The sequence below is a fragment of the Rattus norvegicus genome, chromosome 1, assembly GCF_036323735.1.
Source record: "Rattus norvegicus strain BN/NHsdMcwi chromosome 1, GRCr8, whole genome shotgun sequence".
In the NCBI taxonomy this organism is placed as follows: domain Eukaryota; kingdom Metazoa; phylum Chordata; class Mammalia; order Rodentia; family Muridae; genus Rattus; species Rattus norvegicus.
Window position 1 is genome coordinate 50,948,571 of NC_086019.1, and position 19,832 is coordinate 50,968,402.

The following is a 19,832-nucleotide window of genomic DNA, read 5'->3' on the forward strand; positions in this document are numbered from 1 at the left end:
CTGCATACCCCTGCTGCGAAGCCTCTTGGTCACCGCTTGGTGGTGGGCGGACTCATTACATCGAAGAGAATCCCGGGTATTTGCTGTGCATGTTCTGTGCAGATCACCCCGTCCTGCTGCACTCTTAACGGTTCTACAGCGGGAAAGATAAGAAGTAGGCCCTGCCTACTATCCCCTGCCATCCCCTGACTCCACCCCCACCCAGCAGCTCAGTGTGCACTGCCAACTCTCTTTTGCCACTGACGCTTGTCTGTCCCTAAGAAGCCCTGCACTGACTCAGCTCCTAAATGTTTTCTCCTTCTGCAAAACATCGTCATACCCCAGAGAAAAAGAATGTGAGCTCCGTCACACGTTTGTCTAAAAGAATGTCGAAGGCAAATCCTTTGCTCTCTCGGGACACTCGGCACACAGTAGTCCCTTTTCTCTCGGAGGCCTGAGCTTCACTTTGACTTATTGTTCCCCCACGGTTTCATCTATTGTGACACTCTAGGGCCGTTGCACTCTCCACGGCTCAACTAGAGAAGAAAGTATGCGTTGTTGTCTCTGGGCGTGAAACAAGCTTGAGAAACTCTTGTTTTACAGAGTCGGATTGCAACCCTGGCTGCAATTATGCGTCTCCGTTGCTGATGCAGGTGTGCTCCGGACAATTAGGGTCAGGGCAGGGAAAAGGAGCAAGCAATGGGAGCTGCCGCTGTAAGGTGGGCAGGCTGGCCGTGAGGAGCATGGCTCCCTCTCATGATGACAGCAGTAGAGTGCATATATACCCGGCTCATGATCCGGGCTGTCCTGGTGACCTAAGACATCTAAGACAATACTTAAGCAAACAGACGCACAGTGTTTATGTCCTGTGTCCTACTGGAAGACCTTTGTCCCACCCTGCTTGGGCTTCTACTGAATGCAATGGCTCAGAGGACCAGCACTTGGGCACGAGGCATCTTCTTGTATGCACTCAGCAGAGCTCTGTGCTTCATATCTTTGATGGGTTGGGTGTTTGAGTTTGTTTGTTTGTTTGTTTGTCTTTTGTTTTTGCTTGCTTTTATGTCTGAGCCTTTCTGATGTCCCACAAGACAGGTAAGACACCGGCAACAATTCCCAGTCCCAGGCTCCAGGCCATCTGCTTTGACCACAAGTATCTTGAACTCCAGGTGAGCATTCTTTTTGCTGTCTGGAGCCATTGTTATTTGTGTAACAGTATTGGAGGTCAGAGGGTGTGTCTGGTTCTGGGTAATGCCTGAGTCCTTATGGGACATATGTTATTGGTTCAGGGGAACACCGCCAGTAAATATACTGTAAGTCGGGTCACAGGAAGATGAAGCAGAGTGGGGGCCTTGAATATGGCAGGGCCACTCTTAGACACAGGGAATTCAGATAAAGCCTTGCTGACTCTGTGACATGTAACAAGGGACTGAAGGAAGTCTTGCAGATGCCTGGTGTGTTGCAACAGGCATAGCAAAGGCCCTGAAGCAGGACTGGGTCTGGCTATTTGAAACCTGATAAGGAGGCTCCTGTGAATGCAGGAAGTAGGTGAGAGTGTAGACAGGTGGTTAGAGAGCACTGAGGGACACCTCTCTCCCAGCTTTCTGGGTGACCAGAAAATGAATTTACTGAAGGAGGGGAAGGCTAGGGGATGGACAGGAGAAATGACAGGTTGTGTCTGACCTTTATCAGACTCATTGAGTCAAGGTATGAGGTCAGAGGGACACCTGGGAAGTTGAGGCAGTAGCCTCTTGCAGAGATCCCGCTGGAGAGATCCTGCTGGCTGGTTCCAGGGCTAGGGCAGTGAGGTAGCTGGGAAGCAATTTTTCTACAGCTGCGTTACTAGGCGAAGGTTTCTTCTTGGTTCTTGTCTTCTACAGGGTAAACTGGGTAAGCTGAGACTCAACAAAGGGAGAGAGTAGGGTGGACCGACTGGCGATAAAAACACACTGGGCTCTGGGTTGCCAGTTTTCAAGATGTTTTATGGATATTTATGAAGCAATAGCATATTCATGAGACAATGTGGCCCTTGGTTTCCTTTCCAAATCATAGCAGATCCAATCTCCCTTTTAGAATGCTTCTTCCCGGGGTTGGGGATTTAGCTCAGTGGTAGAGCGCTTGCCTAGCAAGCACAAGGCCCTGGGTTCAGTCCCCAGCTCCGAAAAAAAGAAAAAAAAAATAGAATGCTTCTTCCCATGATTCTCTTGAATAGCCTACAAGGAAGGGGTGGACGGGGACTCAAAACAAATTATTATAATAAGGCTGAGGTCTTTTGAGGATGCAGGCCCTTCAACATTAAGGATTAGTTGTGGCTCAGAAAGTACCAGCTACCTTAGTTTCTAATACAGCAGCAACTACTGGACCACAGCATAGAGGGCATTTAATCTTGAGGGGCCATCAGGACATCTGGAGACCCAGCCACCAAGACACAGATGATATTTTCCTCCATCCCCTCAGGCAAGACTCCTTGCCTACCCAACTTTAAGTATATCTCATGGCTAGGAGTGGAAGATTGTGATCAAAGATCACTTTAGAGTTTGAGACGTTGGTGTTGACTATCTCTAAGTTTGGGACTGAAATGTCTTGGAGGAATGATGCCCACAGTGAAGCAAAGGAGGCAGCTGGAGGGGTGTGGTTTTAATGACTCTCTGGTGCAGGATGTGGACCTGGGAGCACAGTGGGTGACATGTGAGACTTAGTAGGCATCACAGAGGTATTATCTTGGGCATGTAGGAGGCATGTGCTCAGAATACAGCAGTGGGTAAAGACTGTTAAACTCACAGAAACCAGTGAAGCCATCTCAAAAGTGGGCCAAACAGGGGAGCAACTGAGGGCAGAGAGCTGTAACAGTCCAATACTCGTCAGCTATGGCAAGGAGCTACTGAAGTGGCCTATGGAGGGTGACTGTGATGGGGTAAGTCAGAGAGGGTATAAATGGTTTGAATGAGATGTGCCTTGCAGTCTTGGATGTTTGGTCCCCAGTTGATGGTGCTGTTAGAGGTGTAGGAAGCATAGGAGGCGTGGCCTTGTTAGAGGAAGTGTATCACTGGGAGTGAGTGCTCTTGGTGCTGTATACAAGTTTAGCGATTGTGATTTTTTTTTCCTGGTTATGACATGACTAGAGAAATTTAAAACAAGGTAGGCATGGTTAATCCCAACTCTGGCAAGAGTCAAGACTGAGGCAGGAGGATTACTGCAGGTTTAAGGGTACCCTAGGCTACAGAGTTCTAGGACAGCCTGGGCTATAGAATGAGACCCTGTCTCAAACAAACAAAAATATACCCCCCCAAAAAAAACAGATGATGCCTTATTACTTATTAATACTTAAAGTGGTTTGTGGTTGAAATAGAGATATAGAAAATATTTATTTTGGTTTTTATATCTTTCTTCATTCTCTACTTTCTAATCAACTAGCAGGAGTCTAGTTAATCAGTAGCCCATCAGCTGCCAAATAGCTTGTGTGTCCATAGCTTCCACTGAGGGACTGTGATTCTAAGCAGCACAAGACACCATGTCCCAGAGGCATAACCACAGAGTGGTTATTAACCTACTATGACTGCCTCACATAGCTGTCATCTACTTGGGACATTCAGTTACAGTCACTCTCTGTCCATCAGCTTTCTGCTGCAGTGTGCGTCAGTGTACTACTCTAGTGTGGGAAAAAGAGACACCCTAGGAAAACATCACCACCGAAAGAGTGGTTTTGATGCAGAAAGATGAAGAAAAGGGGGACTTCATAGAGCCCTCTTCTCCACCTCCTCCAAGCATTTTAAAAAACCCAAAAGACTGGGGTTGGGGATTTAGCTCAGTGGTAGAGCACTTGCCTAGCAAGCGCAAGGCCCTGGGTTTGGTCCCCAGCTCCGAAAAAAAGAAAAGAAAGAAAACAAATAAACAAACAAAACCAAAAGACTTTGCTTCCTTGCCACCCGTCCCCATAGAGGCAGATGGCTGACAGGTGCCCTAGGAGTGTCCACAGAGCCAGACTTCTTGGGCTCACTTAGTAAGAAAATTAGTCTTGTTGACTCTTAAGAATGTCTAGAGAGAAATAATGTCAACTTCCGTAATACTCCGTTGTTCATGCCTTGCCGATGGGCGTGCTGGGTTAGAAACGCTGCCTGTGAGGGGTCTGCTGGTGAAGACACTTGCTGCTGAGCCAGATGACCTGAATTCTATCCTTGGGATCCACTGTGACATGTGTAGTTCCTCCCAAATGAATAAATAAAGTGAAAAAAAAAAAGTGGGGTAGCCCGTTTTAGGTATAGTAAAGCCTCTGTAGCCACCCAATCAGGTGGTTTGTTATGAAATCCTCTAGCCACTCCATCCAATCATGTGATCTGTTACATGCTGCAGTCCTCAGGTTACACTTGTGGGTCTCAGGCAGTGGAAACTGTTAAGGCAGCTAAGTAGCTGCTAGCTGGGCCTCCTACTAGTTGGGTAGCACAGTGCAGCAGCGTGGTGGGTAGGAAGAAGACGAAAGCTTTGCCTTCAGGGTTAGAACCCTAGGCGCTGATGAAATGAAAAATGCAAACGGCTTTAGTAGGCGGATCCGAAGCTACTTTGCCCTTTAACCTGGTAATTTTTAAATAAGCACATACCCACCCATCTCTTGAATACCCACCCATGACTTGAATACCAGTCCTGTCTTTCAAAGGCATCGGAGTGCCACAAAGCCTCCCAGATCCCACTCAAGTGTGTTTCGTGTTGAGCTGGAGCTCATTAGGTGTGGGGCACCTCAGCTCACTCCTCTTCAAAGCCATACAGTTCTGCATGCTGCCCCGGGGCTATTTTCAAACAGTATTTCCAAAGTGCTTTTCTTTTCTTTCTTCCTTTTTTTTTTCTCCATTCCTAGTAATGTGAGTAGGCCTAGCAATTAACTAATTTCCAGCCAAGTCTGAAATATCAAAGGTTAGTCTCCAGAGATGACAGCTAGACGAAGAATGGGCGCTCTTATCCGAAAATTCAGCTGTGTTGATTCTGTAACCCAAGGCTGGAAAACGGCCAGCGGATTTATTAACCTTTTCGGTCTTCTCTAAGATTCTTCTCATGTCTAGGATGCTGCTTATGCCCAAGAATTCAGGCGTCTGCTGTGCCCAGGGGGTGGAGTGTGTGTGTGTTGGGAGGGGGGATGGGGCGATGGGGTTGCTGGGAGTAGAGTTTGTTGCCACAGGCAAGGGCTTGGGCTCCACAGAGTGCAAGGTTAAGGGTGTTTGTTCGTTCGATTGTCTTTTGAGACAGGGCTTCTCTGTGTACCTATGGCTGTCCTGCAACTCTGTAGACTAGGCTGACCTTGATCTCAGTGATCTACCTTCCTCTGCCTCCCGAGGGCTGGGATTAAAGGCATGCATCACGATAGCTGACTAAAGTTAAGTTTTTTAACTGAAGTCTAGGTGTCTGTTGCACTTGGCATCTCTGTTGAGTTCAAGGCCACCCAAAAGTCCACAGAAAAGGGAGGGCGTCCCATCAGGTCTCTGCAGAATGCAGAATGCTGTAGCTTGCTTTACCCCTCTTTCTCTCCAGTAGCTTGCCTTCACTTTAACCTTGCCCTCCGCCGACTTTTCTGATCTTTCAGGTGGAGTTTTGTTGTTGCTTTGAGCCAGAGTCCTATGTGTCTCAGGCTAGCCTCAGACTCACTGGCAAGGACCTTGAACTTCTGATCCTCCTGCTTCCCCTCCCAGGTTCAAGGTGCCCAGTACCATGCCTACTTTGGGTAGTACTGGAGATAAGCCCGGGGCTTCCTGCATGCAGAGAAAGCACTCCACAACCGACCTCCAACCAGTGTAGTTTTGTTTTGTTTTTCTTTTTCTTTTCTTCCCTAAACCCTTAATACAGTCCGGGAGATCTGCTCTGGGCCTAAGGTTGAGGTCTGCAGAGTTGTGTCCCTCCCTCGAGTCTGCTCTCATTAATGAGGAACACTGCAGAAAATGCCAACCCATGCATGCTGTTTATGGTGCAAATTAACCAGCTTGAATATACATCAAGAAAAGCAGCATATATTGGTTCTAGGACAAAAGTTGGAGTTTATTCAGAACTAGGTAGTCAGAAACAGAATTTTGTAATGACTGTGGCTCCCATCCTGGGTAGCATCGATCAACACAAGACTGGAATGAGGTACAACACAGAAGCCTGGAAATCCTGAACAAATGACTTACCACACCCTCTCTGCCTAGCAGGTGTGTAATGGCTTGTATATGCTCGGCCCAGGGAGTGGCACTATTAGAAGGCGTGGTCCTGTTGAAGTAGGCGTGGCACTGTGGGTGTGAGATTTAAGACCCTCATCCCTTCCACTAGCAAACTTTAGATGAAGGTATAGAACTCTCAGGTTCCCCCCACAACCCCCCGCATTATACCTGCCTGGATGCTGCCATGTTCCCATCTTGAGGGTGACGGACTGAACCTCTGAACCTGTAACCCAGCTCCAATAAAATGTTGTCCTATATAAGAGTTGCCTTGGTCATGGTGTCTGTTCATAGTAGTAAAACTAAGCCAGGGTGGTCCCTTCGTGTATTCATTTCTCTTTCAGGATTGATTACGATAAAGATCACATTCATGTCGTTATAAGTAAAATTTTATAAGTTGAAAACCTTCCATAAAAGTCAGCTATCAAATGTTTGAAATATCTGAAATATTGGTGTAATCAAACCCCACTTTGGAAATTGCAAAGTGCCTGCGCCCTCCTTTGAGAGCTAGTGTACAGCCATCAGCTACACGTGGGTGCAGATTCAAGACACCACAGGAAGTAGGACAGGTGGGGCTTACCTGTTGTCCTAGCACTGGGGGATGGAGTCACAGAGAATTGGGAGTTACCTCCTCCTTTGTTCAAGGTCAACCTGGGGTAGCTGCAGCTGCCTTCTAGGAGGCGGTGCATACATCTCCACTCTTTTCAAGGAGCTCCTATCCGAAGAGTGTGGGTGGCTTTACAGTGGGTCAGCCTGACAAGCTGTGCAGGCAGATGGCAAGTTTACTGCCCTTTATAAGAGACGATGAGGCCCTTTCATCTCTTGTTCTTTTCCCTCAGACCTACAATCTCACTACTACAATGACCACTACTCTTTAAAGCTTATCAAAAACAGGGAAGGTCAGAGGAACCGAGGCAGACAAGAAGGTCCTGAGGAACCATGGCAACTAAATGTAGCCTGAATCTGGGAGGGGATCCTGGAACAGAACAAAAGAAGGTTAGGAATCTGAGGGAAGTTAGGGCTTCAGTTTCTAGTGAGGCTTCACTGTTGGCTGACTAACTGACAATACTGAGACAGTCTCAGGGAAGGGGAGGCTGACTGTGAGGTAGATGGGCACTCTTTCCATTAGTTTTACAACAGTTCCAAATCTAGGCTAAGATAATTTTTGCACAGATAGTGTTTGCAATAGACCATTCTCATGGCCCAATATGACTTCCTCCAGCACCCAGCATGCTTTTCAGCAGCTAGCAGACGTCCACTGCCGCTGTGCTCTGACTCAGAACCAGTGACTGTCTTCTAGACCTTTTATGAGACAAAGACTTACCTGATAGCCTCTTCTAAGTTGCTACATACCTGGAAGCAAATATGATTTCACAAGAGTCAGATGAAGAAGATTCCAGCCCCATGGCTGTGGAGGAAGTCATTTATTTAACCTTGACCACTTGCTGAGACACTGACCTTTTTGTGTTATAGTCTCCACGTAGCTTCCTAATATAGGAGTCAAAGAGAATTTGAGACACCAGTCCAAAGACTGTAGCCTCTACCACACAGTTGTGCGTACCCGTGTCAGAGTTAGAATCAGAGGGTGATGTTAGGATGGAAACAGTGTGTGCGAGCAGGAGAGACCTGTGAGCTGTGCTATAATTGATGTACAGCAGGTGTCTCAGAGGACATTCTCTTGAATGTTGCTCACATAGAAGCCCTCAGCCTTGCTTTTACACAAAAACATAGCACTTGTTTCCAAGAATAGTTTTAAGAATTTCATTCCCTCCAACTTCTTGTATGCAACCCACTTCCTCTCAAACGTATAGTTTCTTTCTCTGTTATTGTAACACAAATCTATACACATGTAAACTTGTAACAGTTTGCCTGCTGAATGTATGTCGTGTTGCTTGTATGCATGTGTTTTAAGGGCAGACTGTTGGGAATTGGATGAGATTGGACACGTTCAAGGTGGACGGTCATACGCATAGTGTTCATTTCATATTGGATAATCAATTATGGGGCTCATCCCAGGGGAAGACTAACTGTCCCATTCTCATGTGTCACTAATTGCCTAAAACTCTTCACCTATGCTTGGGCCTTGTGAGATTCTTTTCCCATCCATGCTTGCATATTGACTGTTGTTTGTTGCAGGATACTTGATCACACCGTGAACCCTGACATTGTGTTGTTTACTGGGGGAAAAAAACTCTTTCTAGTTGCGGTGCGGCTCACCCTGAGCACACACACCTTTAATCCCTCTGGCTGGAATACAGACACGCCCCTAGTACACATTTTTAATCCCAAAGGAAGAAGGTGAAGTTAGTTCGCAGAAAGAAACAGCCATGTTTGGAAGTGATGTCTAATTGAGTGGCAGACAAAGTGATGAATCAGAGGAAGATTTAACAGAATAGGTTTGTCCAACTTTCCCGAGAACAGAGGGGAAAGGGAAGTGACTTAAGAGAGAGCAGTGCAGAGGAGGCAGTTTTACCAGGAGAGCTACACAGAGACAGGTTACAGAGAGAGAACAAGGTAGACACAGGTGAAGACAGAATGAAGAACAGATTGCCAAAGTTAATATGAGGCCAAGCAGAGCAATTCAGAAGCCAAGAGAGGCCAGATATAATCAACCAGCAAGGAAAGAAGTGTTGAGCCAGGACAGCTGAACTGACCAGCCAGCCTCAGTTCAGAAAGAGCTAGAGAGGGTGAGCTTATTAAGCAGTAATTCTCAGAGGCTGAAAACATTCTAGGCCTAGATAAGATTGTATAGAGGCTAGAAGCTTCCAGAACTAGGTCCAGGTTAGCAGACTGATTCTTACTAAGCCTCCAAGACCACAATTATATCAGGTGAATAAAAGATACTATTACAGTTGTTGTCATTGCTCAGGTCTTATCTACGCAGTCATATTGTTTGAGATTTCGTAGGCATAGCTTCCCTGTCTACACAGTATTCTTTGTATGAAACACAACAGTCATAAGACTGCACAAACTGTACGCACTTGATCAGTTTCACAAAAATAACAGTACTTACTATTGCTCATCAAAACCCAAGACCCCAGAACTCGCCCCCCCCCCCGCCCCAGCCCAGGGTTAGTGCCACCCAAAAGAAATGCCTGATCTCAATTCCTCCGAAGTCCTCCCATAGCTGAATTTCACCTGCATCTGGAGGTTTAAACCATGGGGTGATGTGCCTTGGTTGTGGAGGCTGCAACACTTGACATGCTGGCTTAACATTTGCAGGAAGGAGCCTCTTTGTGCATGTCGTTCTATATGCTACGTCTTCCCTGAGGTGCAGTCCACACACAGAACAGCATCCACACCAGGAGTCACCCGTTCCTCTACCATGGTCATTCGGCTTGTGCTCAGGTGTGGTTCTTCTGCATAGTAATGCTATCAACTCTTGTGCATGCTCTCTCCCTCCCTCTCTCTCTCCCTATCTCTGTCTGTCTGTGTCTCTGTGTCTGTCTGTTTCTCTGTGTCTCTGTCTCCCCACCCACCCAACCTCCATCTTGATGAAGTCAGTCAGATTAGCTTTCGTGATTTTAGCCAAGAACTCTGCCTGAAACCCAAGTTGTTAGCACCTGTAACATCTCCGGTTTGCAGACCGGAAACAGCTGAAGCCACAGGTGACTCGAATAGCGCAGGCAGAGCCCCAGGAAGACAGGAAGATGTGCTGCCAGGATGACAGCTCTGTTCTTGGACCTAGCCTCTGACACTGACATTTGTTTTAAAGTTGCCTCTGTATGTGCAGTTTCCTTCTTAATTGCGCAAAGGTTATTTGGCTGAGGGCAATGCGTTTCTGCCTCAATCAGATAATGTTAGTTTTAAGGGGATGAAGAAATGATCAGCAATTATTTCTCTTCCCATCTCTCTCAAGATGGAGGAATTAGGCCTATTGCAGTGAGCACCAGCAGGCAGACACCAGACTTCCTATTACATCTGGCACTCACTCTTCTGGGCCTATTTTCTTTACAATAAAAAAACTAATTATGACTTTTAATTTATATTTGCTAGTGGAATATATCCATTGTACCCTAGTCTGGGTTTAATGAAAACAATTTCTTTCAAGTATATAATGTACTTTGACTACATTCGCCCCCACACGCTCTCTCTGTATCTCTCCTCTCTAGTTTGATGTACCTATCTAAAATCTACGCTTCACAAGTGAGTGAAACCTGGTGTCTGTCTGTCTGAGGGTGGCTTATTTCCCTTAACGTGATAACCTCTCATTCTCGTTTTCCACCAAAATGACAGTTTCATTCTTTTGCGAGACTGAATAAAACCATCATGGTGTATACATGCAACACTTTCTCCATCCGTTCGGGTGTGCGTGGACACTGGGCTGGACACATTTTGCTAATGTGACTTAAATATCATGATAATGTAAACTTCTGTGAGTACTTCTGAAACAAAGTGCAGTTGGGTCACCACGTCTGGTTCCTTAAGCTCAGCGCAAAAGGCATTATGGACAAGAGTTACGGTAACAAGCTGGTTCAGTTGGCTGCTGGATTAACTTGTATTTGTGCTAAAAGAACCATTTCTATGGTAAGCTAATATGAACGACTTGAAGAGCTTGGTCCTTTTCCAAGAAGCAAGTACGCACAGTGTTATAATCCAGTGACTTATAGTTAATGATTTTATAACACTTCCAAATGCATCCTTCGCCCTTTATTCATGCATGTTACTCGGGGCAAAGTGCAGCCATAGCCAGAGGTATGCAGGGAACTAAATCTATGCTCTCACTTCGTAGCAGGTAGAGTGATGTCAATATTTATCCTTCTGGTTTCTCATGTTTTATAGTTGTAAAGTGCATACAGTGGACTCAAGTGCACATGGATTCAGAACTTGAGTCTACCATTCATTGGCTATGTGACTTTGGGCTATACTCCCATATTAGAAATACCCCCAAACCTTAGGGTGTATAAATAACACCAGGGCAATGGCACTTGGCAGAAATTTGGAAGACTTCGGTAAAGCTGTACATATAAAATGCTTACACAGTAGTGCTTGGTGCAATATATCTAAAGTGTAAAAATTTTTTTCCTGCTGAATTTATCTTATTTCTTTTCTCAGTTACGGACATGACATCTGGTTTCTAGATGTTTCTTTGTTGGTTCTGCATTGTTTGATTTCTGTCCTTGTGTAGCATGAGACAGGCCTTCAAGTATCAGGAATAGTAAGGTTTTAGGAATAATTTCCCGCTCGGCCTCTCCTTTGGATGGGTAGACATGTGTGGTACATTGTTCCTCGCCTTACCCAGCCCTCAAGTCATGCCCCATTGGTCAGAGTTGTGCATTTTCCCCACACAAAACAGATCCAAAGTCTGACTAGGGACATGGGTGCTAAAAGGACAGTTGGGCCAAGTCGGTGACCTCTGTTGGGAATGGGGATTAGTAATTGCTTGGGTGGCAGCTCAGTAGGTCAAGGCCACTCAATTTGGCTGTGGGGTAGGGGCTGGTGATCTGCCTTCTAGCTCAGGTTGTATTTCCATGTCTTGGGTCCTGCGAGGAGCCCCACTTTCCCTGCATTTTAGGAGCAATACTCTTTTGGACTTGTGTAGAAAAGCATCATTACCAAGCACACAGAAACACATGCTTCTCTGGGAAAACGGATTCTCCTGCCCAAATCTCTTGAACATGGCCATTTCCCAGAGGAATGAACACAACTGCATAGCAAATATGATGTCACATAAAAGTTAGGCTTCAAACTGTGTTATGTTAGATCTCATCTTGGCATGGAGAATAGAGAGTCAGTGGACCAACAACACTCCGCTGAGTTTAGATGGATGATCCTGTGTGAATTATTTCTCTCTCTTCCTGCCTGTTTCTCCCTGTGGCCATCGGATCATTACCAGCCTGTGACAAAAGATGTCATACAAATAAAAATGTAATGATCACACAGGGCAACATTTTCATTTGCTATTGGAGTCAGCCAAGCTCAGGCACTGGAGAGAATATGGATATGACAGCACCAAACAAAACGAGACTGCCATTTGCTTGCACATATGTTAGTAGCATATTGAGCACGCCAAACTTAGGACGGCTTGCATTTGTAGGCCCCTGGCACACATTAGAGCTATCACCTGTGAACTCTCTTTCGTGAACTGTAGAAGGCACTGGGACAACTCAGCTTATTACACTGAGGCTCAGTTTGTACTGAGGCAGTGGGGTTCTCTTTTCAGGGCATTTTGCCTTTTGCAAAACAGATGGGAACAAACACAGGCAATATAGAGACATATGGTCCATTTGAGGATGAATGATCTCAATGGGAGTGAATGTCGGCCCATTTGTCTGCACACACAGAGTTCTAACTGCTCAACTCTATTTTTCCTAATTGATGTGATCAGATATGTTTATTACAAATCATCTGTCTATCACCTGCCACATACAGTCACTCGAGTAAGCTTTTCCTTCCTTTCTCTCTTCCACAGTGAGCTCCCAAAGCTCCGAAATTCTGTCTTTCCCACCCAGCCCTCCCGAGCATTGAGGCAGTGTCCAGCTCACAAAGAGAGCTTAGAGTATAGTGAGGCGATTCATAACATTGTAACATGTTAATCTCCAAAGGGGATTTTTCTCTTTCAAAGTTGATTGAAATACAGTGTGCAGGGTTGTGATCCGGCTTAGCAGCTGCATTCACACCACGGCTCTGATGTTATTATCTATACCTTGATTAAGCAACATGACCTCTGAGCTCAGCCCTGACCTGAACAGTGGGAGTGACATCACTGAATTGCAGGTGTGCTCCAAGGTTGACCAGATGGAGAGGGTGGGAAGCTCCTGGGACAAAGTGGTACCCAGGGACTTCACAGGTTTTAGAAGGTAAGAGTGAGGGCTGTGGAATCTGACCTGGCCTCTAGCCTAAGGTCTGGTCTTTCTGTGAGATACATAGAAGTCACACCAAACTGTGCCTGGTACAAAGTGAGTGATGGACAGCTTGCTATTGTCAACAGAAGGCTATTATTGTTGGAATTATCATTCAAAGGACATAGCCAACCAAGATGTTTTAAATCCACTTAGCAGGGGATGGGGTGGGGGCAAGAAAATTTAAAGAAACTCAGGATGAGAAATTTTCTGTAATTTGGGTTTCCTGGCAACCGTGGCAATAGAAATAGCTGCAATGTTTCACATAATTATCAATTTCAGTCATAATTAGTCAACTGGAACTGGGCTGTCCAATATGGGAACCAGAAGCCATATGTGGCTATTGCACATTTGAAATGGCATGGACCAGACCCAAAACATGCTGAGTAAGCAAAATATGCTGGTTTTTGTAAAGATAGTATAAAAATCAAAATGCCATTAATAACTGTATATTGATTACACATTGAATTTATGTATTTTTGGTCATTTTGACTAACCAAAAGACCGATAAAATTAATTTCACCTATCTATTTTTATCTATTTAGTATGGTTCTGTTTTAGGATTTTATTGCTATGAAGGGACACCATGACCAAGACAACTCTTATAAAGTAAAACTTTTAGCTGGGACTGGCTTACAGTTTCAGAGGTTTAGTCAGTCCATCCTCATCATAGCAGGAAGCATGGCAGTGTGCAGTCAGCCATGGTGCTGGAGAAGGAGCTGAGGGTTCTATATCTTGACCTGAAGGTAGCCAGGAGGAGGCTCTCATCTGCAATGGGCATAGCTGGAGCACTAGAAGCCCTCAAAGCCAGCCTACTCAGTGACACACTTCTTCTAACATGACCACACCTACTCGAACAAGTCCACAGCTCCTAATAGTGCCACTCCCTGTGGGTCAAGCATTCAAACCCAGGAGTCTATGAGGGGCAAATCTATTCACCATAGGTTCCTAAAAAACAAAATTTTATTCTAGAAAAATATTCTTTAATTATTATTTTATGGTGGGTGTGGTGGCATGTGCCTTTAATGTTAGAACTTGGGAGGCAGGGGCAAGTTTATCTCTATGAGTTTAAGGACAGCCTGTTCTACACAGTGAGTTCCAGGACAGCAAATATTACAAAGGGAGAGTCCGTTTCACACACCCCCGATTTATTTATTTACTTATTATTTATTTATTGTGTGTGTGTGTGTGTGTGAGAGAGAGAGAGAGAGAGAGAGAGAGAGAGAGAGAGAGAGAGAGAGAAGAGAGGAAGGGGGAGGAGGAGAAGAGGGAGGAGAAGAGGGAGGAGAGGGGGAGGGGAAGGGGAGGGAAGAGGAGGGGGGGGGAGAGGGAACATGGATGATTGTGTACCACTGCCTATATGTGGAGTTCAGAGGACAGTTTTCAGAGGTTAACTCTGTTCTTCCACCTTGCTGACTGAGGTCTGACTTATGTCTTTCCTGCTGTAGTATATAAGCTGGAGGGTCTGGGCGTTTCCAGCTGATTCTCCTGTCTCCAACTCCCATCTTTCTGTAAGAGATTTCTGTAAGATTATAGATGCATGCAGCTTCTTATTCTTTAAAAATTTATTTACTTATTATATATGAGTACACTGTATCCGTCCTCAGACACACCAGAAGAAGGTATCAGATCTCATTACAGATGGTTGTGAGCCACCATGTGGTTGCTGGGAATTGAACTCAGGACCTCTAGAAGAGCAGTCAGTGCTCTTAACCGCTGAGCCATCTCCCCAGCCCCTTATTTAATTTTTTAAATATGGGTTCAGGTGTCAGAACTCAAGACAAGCACTTTCACCCACTGTGCCAGTTTACTGGTTCTAACATTTTTAAATGTCCATGTGGGGGCTGGAGAGGCAAGCACACACAGAATAGTACTGGCTGTTCTTCCAAAGGACCTGAGTTCTGCTCTCTGCACCTACATGATAGCTCACGACCGTCTGTAACTCTGGAGTTCCAATGCCTCTTCTGGACTTCTAGAACACGTCGTATGCTCGCATACATTCAGGCAAGACAGTCGTCCACATAAAGTAAATCGATCCAGAATTCTATTCTTAATGTCCCAGTAGCTCACACTGAGGTGGGGGAGGGGAAGAAGCCTTCTTCGAGACGGTTTTTGGTGTTCAGGTTAACTTTATTTGGGGGTAACAAGAGCTATATAGACCATGGAGAGTGAGTGGGGTTTGTAGGTGAGTGTACATCATTGGCTGGGGTTGAGGTGCTAGAAACGCTTCGTTTGCATGAAGAGGAATTTCATGTGCTCTCTGGGCATGTCCTTCTAAGGAAAGAGGAAGTTAAACTTGTAATTTGGCTATCAGGCTACGTGAGTACCTCAAGGGAGGGGTGGAGGTGGAGGTCTCAAGGATATGTGTACCATGCAGGTCCAGAGCCAGGAGGAGCAATTCTTACTTCTGCCAGTCTGAAGATGAGATTTTCAGGGTTCAGACATGTCTCAACCTCACTCTTACTCCAGGCCAGCTCCCTGGGCTGCATGGCTCACTTTGCCCCACACATGTGATCATTATTGTATAACGCTGTGAAAAGCTTTTAAAAGATTAAATGGATTTATATTATTTATGTTTTTGTATCCTTACACACGACATATTCATAATTACACAATAACAGAAATGGTTAGCTGGTATAAATAATAGAACTGTATTGACACAGAATAGCATGCTAATGTAATTATCAGGTGTTATATATGAATTTATTATTCTATATGTTTACAAGAGCAGCATCGGATGACCAATATCTTCACCCAAATCTCCGGGGCAGTTTGATAAGTATCTGGGTAAGAGAGACGTAATAATAACAGTAATTGCCACCACTTCTTGGACGCTTGCTGGAGTCACCAATATAACCACCAACCTTTGGATGCCGCCTGGTGTACCAGGGATAATACTGACTTCCTTACATGTATTGTGCCTTTTATGATTGTTTATACATTGAACCAGAAACTCCGACTAGTGATGCTAAGATATAGAAAGATCTGTCTTCTCCTCTCTGCATCTTTGGTGGCACTTTGCAACTTCTAGCGAGGGGCCAGCAGACAAGACGGAAGACCTAGGACATGTTAGAATGCGTCTGCCTCCTCACTGCCTCGACGCTCAGCTGCCTTTGCTTCTCTTCGGTGTTGACAGTGCCCATGCATTTAAAATGAAAAGTCTGTGCCCACTGTCTTCTGTCACCACAGAAGGCTGACTGTGATTACAGTCATAGGCAGGGCACAGCGTGAGTGCTGGAGAGAGCTGTGCGCTAGGGTCGTCTCTCCTGGCTTTCTTGTGATGCTTCTAGAACAACTCAAACCATAGCTTTTCCTGTGGCTAAAATTACCTTGAAATGCTCAAGAACTTTGCGGAAACACATTACATCTTATTTTAAATTTATTTTTTATAAGTATATATATATATTAAGTAATATATATATATATTAAAGACACTGTAGCTGTCTTCAGACACACCAGGAGAGGGCATCAGATCTCATTACAGATGGTTATGAGCCACCATATGGTTGCTGGGATTTGAACTCAGGACCTCCGGAAGAGCAGTCAGTGCTCTTAACCACTGAGCCATCTCTCCAGCCCAACACATTACATCTTATCTTGGACCTGATGATATATATTTTTTAAAGGTTATAAATAATAAAAGTTTTTTTTATAAGCTATAAATTTGCAAAATGGAGTAAGGAAAGCTGGTCCTCTTATGTGACCCTCTACCTCCAACTGAGGCCAAGAGAAAAAAACATGGAATTAGGGAAAATATTTAACACTTAGCTATGAGTTAAAAAAAAAGAAAGAGAGGGGAGGAGGAGAAAGAAAGAGAGAAAGAAAGAAAGAAAGAAAGAAAGAAAGAAAGAAAGAAAGAGAAACTGACCATGTATCCTGTTTAAACGTATTACTGGAGGGGTCAAGAACACCCTGACTTGATTTTAGGGTTTGAGAGCAGAGAGTATAGGAAAGTGTAATAAGTTATTGAGGGATGATGTTACGGTTTGAATCTGAAGCGTCACCTCAGGCTCATGCCTCTGACTGGTGGCACTATGTCGGCAGGATGTTGGAATCTTTAGGAGGTGAGGTCTGAGTGCTGGAAGTAGGTTATTGGTAGCTGGCCTTAGATAGTTATGACTTAGATAAGTGTGTCTACACCACAGACTCCTGTTGTCACACAGGCTTCCATATCTTCCTTGATATGATAGATTATGCTATCTGAAATCCTGAACCAAAATTAACTCGAGTTATTTCTTGTAGGTATCTCTCTTACAGTGATATAAAGGTAACCAATCCAAAGTGGAGGGAGTTAATAGGGATTTAAGTGTATGCATGCTACTGCCTAGGACACCAGAACACAGTGGGCTTCAATTTCCACCAAGACTGGGCAGAATGGATGCTCTTAATATCCTGCTTGTCCCCTACCCCAAAAGGCTTGTTCTCTGCAGGGAGTCACCATCTCTGCAAGTCATCCACTAGGCTATACCTACAGAAACCTGGGCTAGTCTGAGGTTGCTCCAGTCAAGGGAAACTGAGCCCCTAGGGATGAAGTTTGAATAGCAGTAAAACGTTAAACATGGCTCCGTTCCTGCCAGTAGTGGTCTGTGTGGAGCACTTAAATACCAGATTTCTAGGATTCAAGACATCCCTTCCAAGTCTTACTCAACTCAAAACATGTACAAAGCCAGGCCTGGTTGCACACACTTTTAAAGGCAGCCCTTGGGAGGCTGAGGCAGGAGGATTGCTATGAGTGCGACGGAAGCTTGGATCATAAAGTGAATTCTTGGCAAGCTATAGTGTGAGAAACCATCTCAAAATAACGAACTCCACTAAACCACGCAAGAGCAAGGGAGGTGGAGTTGCTCTTCTTTCCGTCCATTTAGTAAAAAAAAGTGCTAGTGGACCAGAGACTTACTCTTGGCTGCACAGACAGGCCCAGGACCACAAAAGAAATGCTTCCAGTAGAACTAAGGCATTCCCCAGGCAACAGGGCGCCCTGTGGGACTCAATCTAAGAAAGGAAACCTGCAGAGATAAGAGTTTTGGAAGTTAAGCCTTTTGATTGCCTCAGTTGTCTTCTCATTAAAAGAAGGCTGTCTCAGATTTCCAAAGAACCACTCTTCTGTAGTTAACGGGGGCATAAAAATACAGTACGCTTTTAGTAAATTCAGGAGACCCAGGGGACACGGGACTCTCCAGGGTGAAAGATCTCTGGTTTTGTCGGCAAGAATCTGCAGCTTGAAAGATGCCATGTTGATTCAATGAGACAAAACTCAGATACCTCAGTAAAAATCACCAATGCTCAGAACCTAAAGCCTGGGAGAGCGGCCCTGATGCAGCAGTTTCTGAGAGCTGTGTAGGTGAAGCCTGGGAGAGCGGCCCTGATGCAGCAGTTTCTAATGGCTGTGTATGTGAAGACACGGGACAATTTAAGGACCTGCTTCCACCAGCCCTTAAAGGACGCTGCCCACACCTACATGATTGTGACTCCTTTTAATTCGTAAATGTGGAAATGGCTCCTCTTAGGGCTTTGACTTTTAAGAGAATACTTATGTAGAATTATGGAAAGGGTATCGATAATGTCAGAGCAGGCTTGCTTGGGTCGGCCTCCTTTTGGAATGCTAACTAAGATTTCAACATAGTTCCCGCCTTCTGTCTGAACTCCTGGAGGGCTAAACAGGAACTGACTCTATGGTTCGCAGCAAGCGCAAATCTCATGGTCTAAGCCCAGGGCACTATTGAGGGCTGCTGTGTCTTCCCACGTGCTACTCGTGCTACTCGTGCGCAAGAATGCAAAGAAAGTGGGATTGCTTACTTATCCCCTTCAAAAACAAAACAACTGAAAAACAAAAACCACCACCACCCACCACCAACCCTGCAGCCAGGCTGAAGGGACCAATAAAACACCGACAGAAGCATTGTGTCATTAATGAAGTAATGAACTGGATTCCTGGGGTATGAAACCTGGCATTTCGAAACAAAAAGGTTAGCTGCCTGGAGAAGCTGAGGACCCCAGAGAGCAGGGGACTGGAGCTGGATCCTATGGATGCAGAGTCTGGCCAAGCACATTTCAGAGGCCACTGACTGAGGCTATCACTATGTGTGCCTGCTTATCCCAGCTCTGACCTTTCCCTCCATGACCAGTGCACAGCCATGCATGCAGCAAGTGAACGACAGACATCTGGAAAGTGAGGTTGTGAAATGTCCAGAAATAAGGAGGGGAGGAACACTAGTCACAGTCGTTAGCATTCTCGAACACGCAGTTTTTAAATTCACTGCTGGCATCATCTAGATACCCCTGCACGCATGTTTAAGGTGAAGCAAGAAAATCCTAATTGCTCCCTGTCTTAAGCTCCTATGTTGACAATGGGTTTGTGTTGTGGGTACTAGGATTCAACCCAGGACCTTTCTTTCTTACACCCAGCATGTTTTTATTTCTATCTGTCTGTCTGTCTATCTATCTATCTATCTATTTATTTATCATCTATCTATCATCTATCTATCTATCTATCTATCTATCTATCTATCTATCTATCTATCTATCTATCTATCTACCCAATAACCAATCCTATTTTAAAGCACCTAAAAGGCACTCCATAAAGGGAGAGGGCTGCTTTGCCTGCTGCTTTCAAGAGGGATTGGCTATTATTATTACTAGGAGATGAGGTCATTGATATGAAGGCCTGATAGTGATGGGCAGCTGACCCTGGTCCCGGGCTTTGCACAGGAAGGGATTTAGCTTTGTGAACATGTGCACCAGGACATGGCAGAATGGGTGACTGGGCTCCCCATGGGACTCAGACTAAGGAAGGAAACATGGGCAAAGGGGATACCGTATTAGAAAGCAGGGACTGTCT

The 19,832-nt window shown here is 45.1% G+C and overlaps 1 long non-coding RNA gene across 2 annotated transcripts in view; it reads right to left on the reverse strand.

The window, feature by feature from the left end:
• Positions 1–19,832, reverse strand: part of LOC120099124 (uncharacterized) — a 35,350-nt gene that overhangs the window by 6,062 nt on the left and 9,456 nt on the right. For both annotated transcript variants that reach the window (XR_005497992.2, XR_010059149.1), the window contains exon 1: positions 1–19,832. This exon is cut by the window's right edge and continues 9,456 nt beyond it. This is a non-coding gene — a long non-coding RNA (uncharacterized LOC120099124).